The following is a 10,536-nucleotide window of genomic DNA, read 5'->3' as shown; positions in this document are numbered from 1 at the left end:
CATGCCGAACTAGCGACATTCTGGACATGCCTAAAAAAAGATTTTAATGCCATTTTCAAAAAAAAGTGCTGATATTTTCCCCTTCATATTCGTGACACAAAAACGGTGACTCCGGTCATGCCGAAATAGCGACATTCTGGAAAGGCCTAAAATAACATTTTAAAACCATTTTCACAAAAAAGTGCAGATTTTTATTTTTCATTTTTGTGACACAAAAACGGTGACTTCGGTCATGCCGAACTAGCGACATTCTGGACAAGCCTAAAAAAAGATTTTAAACCATTTTCACAAAAAAGTGCAGATTTTTATTTTTCATTTTTGTGACACAAAAACGGTGACTTCGGTCATGCCGAACTAGCGACATTCTTGAAAGGCCTAAAATAACCTTTTAAAACCATTTTCACAAAAAAGTGCAGATTTTTATTTTTGCGATCCAAAAACGGTGACTCCAGTCTTGCCGAACTAGCGACTTTCTGGACAGGCCTAAAAAAAGATTTTAATGCCATTTTCAAAAAAAAGTGCTGATATTTTCCCCTTCATATTCGTGACACAAAAACGGTGACTCCGGTCATGCCGAAATAGCGACATTCTGGAAAGGCCTAAAATAACATTTTAAAACCATTTTCACAAAAAAGTGAACATTTTTATTTTTGTGATCCAAAAACGGAGACTCCGGTCATGCCGAACTAGCGACATTCTGGACAGGCCTAAAAAAGATTTTAATGCCATTTTCAAAAAAAAGTGCTGATATTTTCCCCTTCATATTCGTGACACAAAAACGGTGACTCCGGTCATGCCGAAATAGCGACATTCTGGAAAGGCCTAAAATAACATTTTAAAACCATTTTCACAAAAAAGTGAACATTTTTATTTTTGTGATACAAAAACGGAGACTCCGGTCATGTCGAACTAGCGACATTCTGGACAAGCCTAAAAAAAGATTTGAAAACCATTTTCACAAAAAAGTGCAGATATTTTTTTTTCATTTTTGTGACACAAAAACGGTGACTTCGGTCATGCCGAACTAGCGACATTCTGGAAAGGCCTAAAATAACATTTTAAAACCATTTTCACAAAAAAGTGCAGATTTTTATTTTTCATTTTAGTATTTAGTTCTCTGTTCCCCTCCATTGTCTTTGTGTGTAATTGTTTGTTTGTTATGTGGATTATTGTCAGGCGCTTTACTTTTGCTATGTTCTGTGTTTTTGGCACGTTATTGTTTTTATGTGCTGTCATTTTTGGAACGGAATTAAAGTGCACCTGTTCACTACACTCTGCTCTCCTGCACCTGACTTTGCCTCCCGTACACACCCCTGACAATTAGCATGAGGTTGTAAGTAACAAAAACATTTCCCAGGACATAGACATATCTGATATGGGCAGAAAGCTTAAATTCTTGTTAATCTAACTGCACTGTCCAATTTACAGTAGGTATTACAGTGAAAGAATACCAATCTATTTGTTTGAGAAGAGTGCACAATGTATTGATAAACCAATTAGGCACATTTGGGTAGTCTTGATACAACATTTTGAACAGATATACAATGGTTCATTGGATGAGTCTAAAACTTTGCACTGACACTGCTGTCATCTAGTTTGTCAAATTTCAAAATTGCCCCTGGCCTGGAATATTACCTTATGGCCTTTCTCTTGCGTTTCAAAGATGATGGTACAAAACACACACAAAAAAAAGTTTACCAGATATGTGTTATATTCTTCTACATTAATTTAACATTTCCACAAACTTCAAAGTGTTTCCTTTCACATGGTATCAAGAATATGCATATCCTTGCTTCAGGTCCTGAGCTACAGGTAGTTTTGGGTATGTCATTTTAGGTGAAAATTGAAGGGTCCGATCTTTAAGAGGTTCTTTCAAAATAACATAATAGCATATTTTGAGTTTAATTATGTTACTATGCTTAGCTCAAGGCTCGACTTCAAGTTCAGTCTGCCATCAAGTCGAAACGGTCCTGTGGCAATATGTTTTCACCGTGGTGACGGAAAAGGGACATGGCTTGAAAACGTATCTCAATCCAGGGATGGAAGGTATCACTGTACTCCTAATTGTCCCATTAGCCAAGCCTCGAAATCGAGAAGGTTGAAATACTGCTAGTTTTTAATTAACTGCCTTTTTCATCAGCATGCTAGGTTATTCCACAACACTTCCGGCAGCAACTCACCCCAACGCTAGACGTCACATTTTAATGGAATCACATATTTTTGTTATGTCTTATACTTCCTTGTGTTGTGTACTTCTTATTTTACCATTACGTTATTTAGATTATTTTTAGCCATTGGTGGAGAGGTACTGTCTACTGATGTGTGCTAGCCTTTGGGGAGTAACAAGTAATTTATAAACATTTATAAAGTGTATATATAGTGAACACTTTAGATTAGGGGGTATTAGTGAGGCACTGAGGTATTAGTAAGTGCATGTACACACATTCATAAATGCTCTCATTTAATGAATACACCATTCGTGACATTTATAAATACATTTATAAATATGTATATAAATGGTGAGTCAAACCATTAATCAACCATTAACAAATGCCTTGACAATAACTCCTTTTTAACTGGTTTATAGTACATTAGTAGTACATTATTAACCATTTACAAATTGTGAACATACTATGATCAAACACCTTATTAATTATCTAATAAATCATGAACAAATCATTTAAAATAGCGTTTATAAATGTGTAAATAACAATTTATAGATTTCTTATTGACATTTACAAATGTAGGAATAATGATTAATAAATGGTAAGTTAACTTAAGTTAACTCTTTCCAAACAGTTTATAAATGGTATAATAAGTGACCTTAATATAAAGTCCTACTGAACATTTTGATCCATCGATGAGACTTCATCAATACAATCCATTATCATTCGTCTCCTAACTCATGTATCTCTATGACATGTAACTGATGTGCTCTGTTTTTCCTTCCTCAGCCACCGTAACGCTGCGGTGAGGAGCTGCACTGCTCAGCACCTGGAGAGACTGGCTGAGGTCATGGGGATGTCTCGTCTCCTGTCGGGGAAGAAAGACCTCACTGACCGTTTCTTGATTGCCGTCAGTAAACTGGCTGTGGACCCTGCACAGGAAGTCAGGTGGGATGCTCCTCCTGTAAAGTAGCTTGCTTAAACATAATGGCCCGCCTTAACTTAGGCCGTGATTCAATCCATGGCTCGCTATAGCACTAGATCGCCGACAATGCAGTTTTTAAAGGTAATTTACTCTTGAGTTGACATCTGCAGTGTTTACCACGAATACAAATTGAAATTGCCTTTAAAAGCCACATTGTCGGCTGTCTACAGCATCTATGCTAAAGGGTGTCATGGATTGAATTGCGGATTTTAGGGATTCCAAAACAACCACAGGTTCTCTTGGAGGGGAATAGTAATTGAAAACAAATAGGAAAAATTAGAAACACAAATAAGTGCTACGTGGCATAGGAAAATCCAAGTCCAGGCACTCATGTGGGTTTGAAAGTTAAAAAGCCAAAAGCTTAGCTGAAGCCAAAGTCCGGCAGGGATGTTCTTCTCCCATCGCCAACTAGCGACCAGGTGTATGGTGTTCCCTCTGACACATTGGTGCAGCTGGCTTCCAGGTTAAGCGGGCATTGTGTCAAGATGCAGTGCGGCTTGGCTGGGTTGTGTTTCGGAGGACGCACGGCTCTCGACCTTCGCCTCTCCAGAGTCCTTACGGGAGTTGCAGCGATTGGACAGAGATTGTAACTACCAATTGGATACCACGAAATTGGGGTAAAAATTCAAGATGTAAATGAGTCCAAATAGTCAGTACATGATTCAGTTTCCTTCCTTCTGTTTGGTGCCTAATGAAGACAACCCTACTTGATCACAATGGTCGGCCTGAGCCAAGCGCTGTGCAGATTCGCTAAGATTTTCATAATAACGAACGGTTAATACCCAGTTGTTAGATAGTTGAGATGATTTGTAGATCAGGTAATGCGGTGCATTACTCAAACCGACCCTCTTGCAAATTCTACCTAATGTATGTCTTATTTTGATGGGATATTTTTTCTCAGGTTGCCATCAATTGATTACTGTTTTTAATCACAGACAGCAGAAATGATTTGATATGTTGCACGTTTAAGATGATATTAAAATCTTTGTCCACAGGCATCATAGTCGCAATATCTTGAGAAACGTGGCCACCAATGGCGACTTTGCTAAAATGTGGGACAAATTCGCTCCGAGGAAAGAGCGAGAATCCTTGAGGGAGGTCATCTCAAAGGTTAACCTCAAAGAAAGGTACATTCTCTCTGGATGATTAGAAGAAGTATGACAAATGAGCTGATATGATTACAGAACTCCAATCCCACTGGACACAGACATCAGTTCAATGTCTAGTTTTGATTTAAATTTGGGAAATCAACCAATGTGAAATTAACCAAAAATGTTGGTTAAAAGTTGGGTGAAAAAAATCCAATTGTGTTTTCCACATTGATTCACCGTCATCACATAGATTTTTTGTTGTTGTTGAAATGAGGTGGAAACAACATTTATTCAACCAGTTTTGGCCCAATGGGATGAATTTAATATACTGTAAGATTATATCTTTCTGTCTTTTCTCTTTTTCAACAGGAATATCTGAATAATCCCCAACTTGACTATATGTTTGTATCTAAATATTTGCACATTTCCCAACTTGACTATTATCCCCTCCAGTCCCCAAACTCCAATATTTTCACTCATTCAAGAAATTTGACACTATCATCCAAACCCCCATGTAAATGCATCTTTAAGCTGCATCGACTCCTTGTCCAAGTCCTGAATTCACTATAAGGCAATATGAACCACATTCAAAGCACTAAATGACCTTTCCTCGAAGCTCCTATCTGATCTACCAGCTCAATAGTGGTCTACTGAAACCATACTCACCATCTCAGGGGGTGCTCAGATCATCAACCACTGACCTCCACACCATCCTCAAAACCAGCAGTCCTCTTTTGGAGGCAGATTGGTCAGTGCTCCTGTATGGCACCAACATTGTGGATTTTCATCCAATGCTTCTGGACTATGAGAACATTCTTTGGACAATAAAATTAGGTAAAATGGAAGCTGGCTACAGTCTCAGTTTTATCCTCCAAGACAGTGTGAGGATGTGTAACAACAATACCTGTAGTTTAATTTCATGATCAGGGCCAGATTACCGAATGGGCCCGCAGGGCACCTGCCCTATGGGCCCCGACCTCCAGGGAATATCATCATAACATCCAAAACTAAAAGTATAGTGGATGTATTTTACAGTACGTGGACGTTTTACAATTCGTGAGCTCGTTTCATAATTTGTAGCCATGTTTATTATAAATTTGTGCTCATTTTGTAGAAATTCGTGAGCATTTAAAAACATTTAGTGGAGATGTTTTATATCAATTTGCTTACTGGTGCTCTTCCATGCCGTCTCGAGGAGGGGTGCGTCACTTGAGTGGGTTGAGTCACTGACGTGATCTTCCTGTCTGGGTTGGTGCCCCCCCTTGGGTTGTGCCGTGGCTTAGATTTTTGTGGGCTATACTCGGCCCTGTCTCAGGATGGTAAGTTGGTGGTTGAAGATATCCCTCTAGTGGTGTGGGGGCTGTGCTTTGGCAAAGTGGGTAGGGTCATATCCTGCCTGTTTGGCCTTGTCCGGGGGTATCGTCGGATGGGGCCACAGTGTCTCCCGACCTCTCCTGTCTCAGCCTCCAGTATTTATGCTGCAGTAGTTTATGTGTCGGGGGGCTAGGGTCAGTCTGTTACATCTGGAGTATTTCTCTTGTCTTATCCGGTGTCCTGTGTGAATTTAAATATGCTCTCTCTAATTCTCTCTTTCTCTCTTTCTTTCTTTCTCTCGGAGGACCTGTGCCCTAGGACCATGCCTCAGGACTACCTGGCATGATGACTCCTTGTTGTCCCCAGTCCACCTGGCCATGCTGCTGCTCCAGTTTCAACTGTTCTGCCTGCGGCTATGGAACCCTGACCTGTTCACCGGACGTGCTTGTTGCACCCTCGACAACTACTATGATTATTATTATTTGACCATGCTGGTCATTTATGAACATTTTAACATCTTGAACATGTTCTGTTATAATATCCACCCGGCACAGCCAGAAGAGGACTGGCCACCCCTCATAGCCTGGTTCCTCTCTAGGTTTCTTCCTAGGTTTTTGGCCTTTCTAGGGAGTTTTTCCTAGGGAGTTTTTCCTAGCCACCGTGCTTCTTTCACATGCATTGCTTGCTGTTTGGGGTTTTAGGCTGGGTTTCTGTACAGCACTTTGAGATTTCAGCTGATGTACGAAGGGCTATATAAATACATTTGATTTGAAAAATTTGATTTGAATGGACCATTTTTTTATCAGAAAAAAGCATTGTTAAAAATGTTATGAGTCCAGCCTAACTGGAGCATCTAGGCTAGTCACTTCCCAGGGAAAGGATGGTCTTCAGTCGGCCTGTTGTCCACGAAGTGATAGGAACACACATAGGGTCGGTTTGGTGGTTTCTTCAAGTTCAATGCTTTGAGCCAAAGCCGAAGAGACTCCTCATCCATAGGAGGTTGGTGCAAATCAAAAACGTTTGGTGGTCAAAACCGTCCTGCTCCATGAACAGCTTCCGTTTCTGCCAGTTGTTGTGGCATCCCCTTACCGAACATTAAATGCCAGTTTTGCATGAATACATGTTTGGGAAGTTATGCGAGTTAGTTAGCTAGCTGCGAACTTCTGGCTGGAAGTGCTTAACCGGAAAAAATATATAAACAGACCCTGCCCATATTTCCATTGAAAACGGGACAGATCCAAACCAATCAGTTCTAAGTATATAGTTGGTGAAGGCATTCACAGTCGACCGCTCAGACGGGTGAGGGCATTCCAGACACCCATTTATTACTTGGTCCTTCTAGAAGGATTTAGTGACCAACAGTTTTTTACATGGTCCGTAATTTCTCCGGATTTAGCTACCAATAGATTTTCCAGATAACCAAGATACATGTAATACCATTGTTTGAACTAGGTATTGAGTTTATTCTTGTAAAAAACAAATATTGAGTTTATTTTTTATAATTAATTGGTATTATATTTAAAAAGTGATTGATTTGCTCCTAACTTGTAATGTTGTTAATGCTTTTCTTTTTGAATAAATATGTATTTAATGTATAAGTGAATAGTTGGGTTTACTTTGAAGTTTAAGTTTTGACCAATAAGGTCGCTTGTTAAGCTGTGGCCAATGGGAGAGTGGACCTGGTTAATGGAAGCTTGGGCAAAAAGAGAGGGAAAGAGACGTTGAGAAGAGGATGGTCGTTTTACATTAGGACCGTTGGTGAAGAAAATTATAAAAGAAGACGACAAAACTAGAACAAAACCCATACCTACTAAGACATGAAGGGAAATAACGATTTTATTTTATAAGAGAGTTGTTATAATTTTATTAAAACTTAGTAAAGACTGAAGCTACCGTCTCATTGTGGAGGTTTTTGACAGCCTTGAGGTTAGCTTAGCATCGTGTAACACCGAGAGATAATTGCTTGGGAAAGCATAACAGTTCATGTTCCCATGGTATATCGGTTACGGCTAAGGAGTACTGTCTGCCTTGTAGCGGTGCTTGCTGTGGATTTTGTGAGGAAACCTGCAAGGAACTGCCATACTTCCCTGAAGGAATATCTACAAGTAGTGAGTAATCACAACGTGAGGTGCTTCTGGACTTTGTGTTTAGTCGTTTTTAAATTTTTTTTTTTTTTTTTTAGCTCCAATGCCCGCAAACGGGTTATTAGGCAAGCTTTAAATAATTTGGACATGGGTTGTACATGACTCATTGGGGTTTATTATTTTTCATTTATTTTTGATACTGTGCTGTGAAAATGTAATCATACACATATTGAACCTTATGTATGTTGCCATGGTGGAGTCATACTGTTTCAGTTTAATTTAATGCATAGGCTAGCCCAGGGGTCGGCAACCCAAAATGTTGAAAGAGCCATATTGGACCAAAAAAATAAAATCTGTCTGGAGCCGCAAAAAATTAAAAGCCTTATAATGAAGGCAACACATGCTGTAAGTGTCTATATTAGCTATATTAGCCTACTATCAAAATGATAAGTAGGCTACAAATACATAATGAGCATTCATGATTAAACGTTTATTTTACCTGCAGCGCATCCTGGAGAGAATGACGCACAACGTGACTGTACGATGGTGCTTGAAGTTTAACTTCCATTATAATATTAATGTATTATGTTTCGTTGCATTGATGAAATTTTAGAAATACAATACAGAAATCAGATTTTTGATGTCATTTTTATTTTAGGATTCGAAAAAACAACAACAAAATGTGCAACGTGCATAATAGGCCTCCTGTAATTTCAGACCTCCCCATGGAAATAAAATGCGGTCCTTTTCAACCCTCAATAATACGATACAATCCTCTTCTCCTTTCCCCCCTTATCTGGGCAACAGACAGAGTGCAATAAAACAGCAGCCTTTTTAAAAGGTAAAGTATATAAAATTAAAATAATACAGTTTAAGTTCGATTTCTGTGCATTATCCTCTTCTCTTTAGTTTTCTGCAAATGTGCAGCAGCACCCTCTTCTCTTTTGACTCGCACAATACAATGCAGCCATCCTCCAACCTGAGCAACAAAACACAATAATATCCCTATGTGTCATTCCAAATATATACTGACAAAAATCAGAAATCACTTTATAAAAACAGCCACTTTGTTACTAAATATGTGCCTATGACAGGATTGTGTTCTTACCCGTTTAATGTGACTTCTGTTTTCGGACATCACTGGACAGCTTCTCAACATCGGGCATGTAAGATGTAACTGTAATCTTCACGCAGGACTGCAAGCTCTCATCTGTGAGGCGGGTGCGGTATTTTGATTTTATGTAGTTCATGTTTGAGAATATCTGCTCGCACAGGTATGTTGATCCAAAGATGGATAATACTCCAAATGCATATTTCTTCATGTTCCTATAACTGTCAGGAAGAATGGAAATGTCTTTCCACGTTACTCTTTTTGTTATTTGACAACTTCTCATTACAAAGCAAACATGCAGGCAATCCTTCTGCATTGGCAATGAAAGCAAATGATTCGGTCCAAGAACTGTGGAATCCTCTGTTCTCCTCAGCTATCTTTCTCTTTTTCCCTTTGGGAGCCATGGCCCATGACACACCCGCCGGTTTGTTTGCAACAGCCACCTGTCTGGCACTACGCCGAGCTGAAAGAAACGTGTGTCGCAGGCTATGACGTAAATCTTCGTTGACAGAAATGTTGAAATTAAATATTTATTATACACATTTTTACAGCATTGGATAATAAATTATATTAAAACAAAAAATATATTCACACCATCTTTTTCCATTTTCATATTTTTGAAAAAGCTCCAGGGAGCCACTAGGGCGGCGCTAAAGAGCCGCATGTGGCTCTAGAGCCACGGGTTGCCGACCCCCGGGCTAGCCTATCCTGATACAATATCAGAAACATATAATCATTTCATCTGAAGTTAATACCCTGTCGTCACCCTAGACAGTTTACAATAGGAATTCTTATTGGAGATGTCCTTCTCACCTAACATCCCATGCTGTGGAGATATTCTACATAAGTTAATATTGTGAGAGTCATATTCGAGCCTGGTGAGAGGGTTACATACAGCATAGCCCAGTGGTTCCCAACCAGGGGTACTAATATTATATTCTTATTTACAATAAAAGTTACCACAAAATGACCCCGACAGGGTTAGATTGTGTAGAAATGAGCTTTAGATTCCCCCAAAAACCGTAGGGAGGACCCCCAGACCTCCCGCCACTTATATATAAAAAAAAAAGGCCTGCCCCTGGTAATCCATCTGGCCCTGCAGCCTTGTGGAGTTGTTAAGATACACTTTGGTGCTTTTCTCAGAACCTGGAAGTGCCTAATACTGGAAGCGCCTGATATCTCGTGATAGCTTCAGATGTCGGTGTTGAGCAAGAAGAGAGTGGTCCAAAGAAGGGAGAGGTCCATAGAGTAAGGTCGGTTAAGTAAGTCAGGCAGGCAGACAGTTGAAGACTCGATGTGTCTCTTCGGTCTAATCGTACAAAACCCTTCCCATAGAAGATAACATTTCCTGATAGGTCTGTGCCTGAGAGAGAGACGTTCCGTAAATGTAATCTGTAATGTATGTTGCGTGAGACAAGCAACTTGATCACATTTGTAGAGACAAAGTCAGTAGGTATCTGAATTGGAGCTTACATTTTCATGGGTTGCCACTCCATCACGTGGTCGAGTCGTTGCCATTGTTATCAACGTTCTACAGCCACATTGATGTCCAAAAGTAAATGACTTTGAATGGGAGCTATAACCGTTTCGCCTAAAATACACTATAGTGGCTTCGAAATACGATGACATTGCTAAAGTAGGCAAATATTTAGTAGGAAACGACTGCCATTATCATCATGTCATCGAATTTACTTTAGACAGATGGCAATGTTGTCATTAGCTAGCAAAGTTTGTAAGAAAAAAATGTGGTGGTCTCCACTCAATCTCTTAGCTAGCAAGCTAACGT

The 10,536-nt window shown here is 39.5% G+C and overlaps 1 long non-coding RNA gene across 1 annotated transcript; it reads right to left on the bottom strand.

The window, feature by feature from the left end:
• Positions 1–8,268: 8,268 nt before the first annotated feature.
• On the bottom strand, positions 8,269–9,053 carry LOC115178466 (uncharacterized). The gene is made up of 2 exons (XR_003872633.1): positions 8,748–9,053; positions 8,269–8,618 (listed from the first exon to the last, which is right to left on the bottom strand). It is a non-coding gene; the product is annotated as an uncharacterized LOC115178466 (long non-coding RNA).
• Between the last annotated feature and the right edge of the window lie 1,483 nt (positions 9,054–10,536).

Source organism: Salmo trutta, chromosome 38 (assembly GCF_901001165.1).
Source record: "Salmo trutta chromosome 38, fSalTru1.1, whole genome shotgun sequence".
Classification (NCBI taxonomy): domain Eukaryota; kingdom Metazoa; phylum Chordata; class Actinopteri; order Salmoniformes; family Salmonidae; genus Salmo; species Salmo trutta.
Note: the sequence above shows the minus strand (reverse complement) of the source record. Positions and strands in the feature narration are given on the sequence as shown.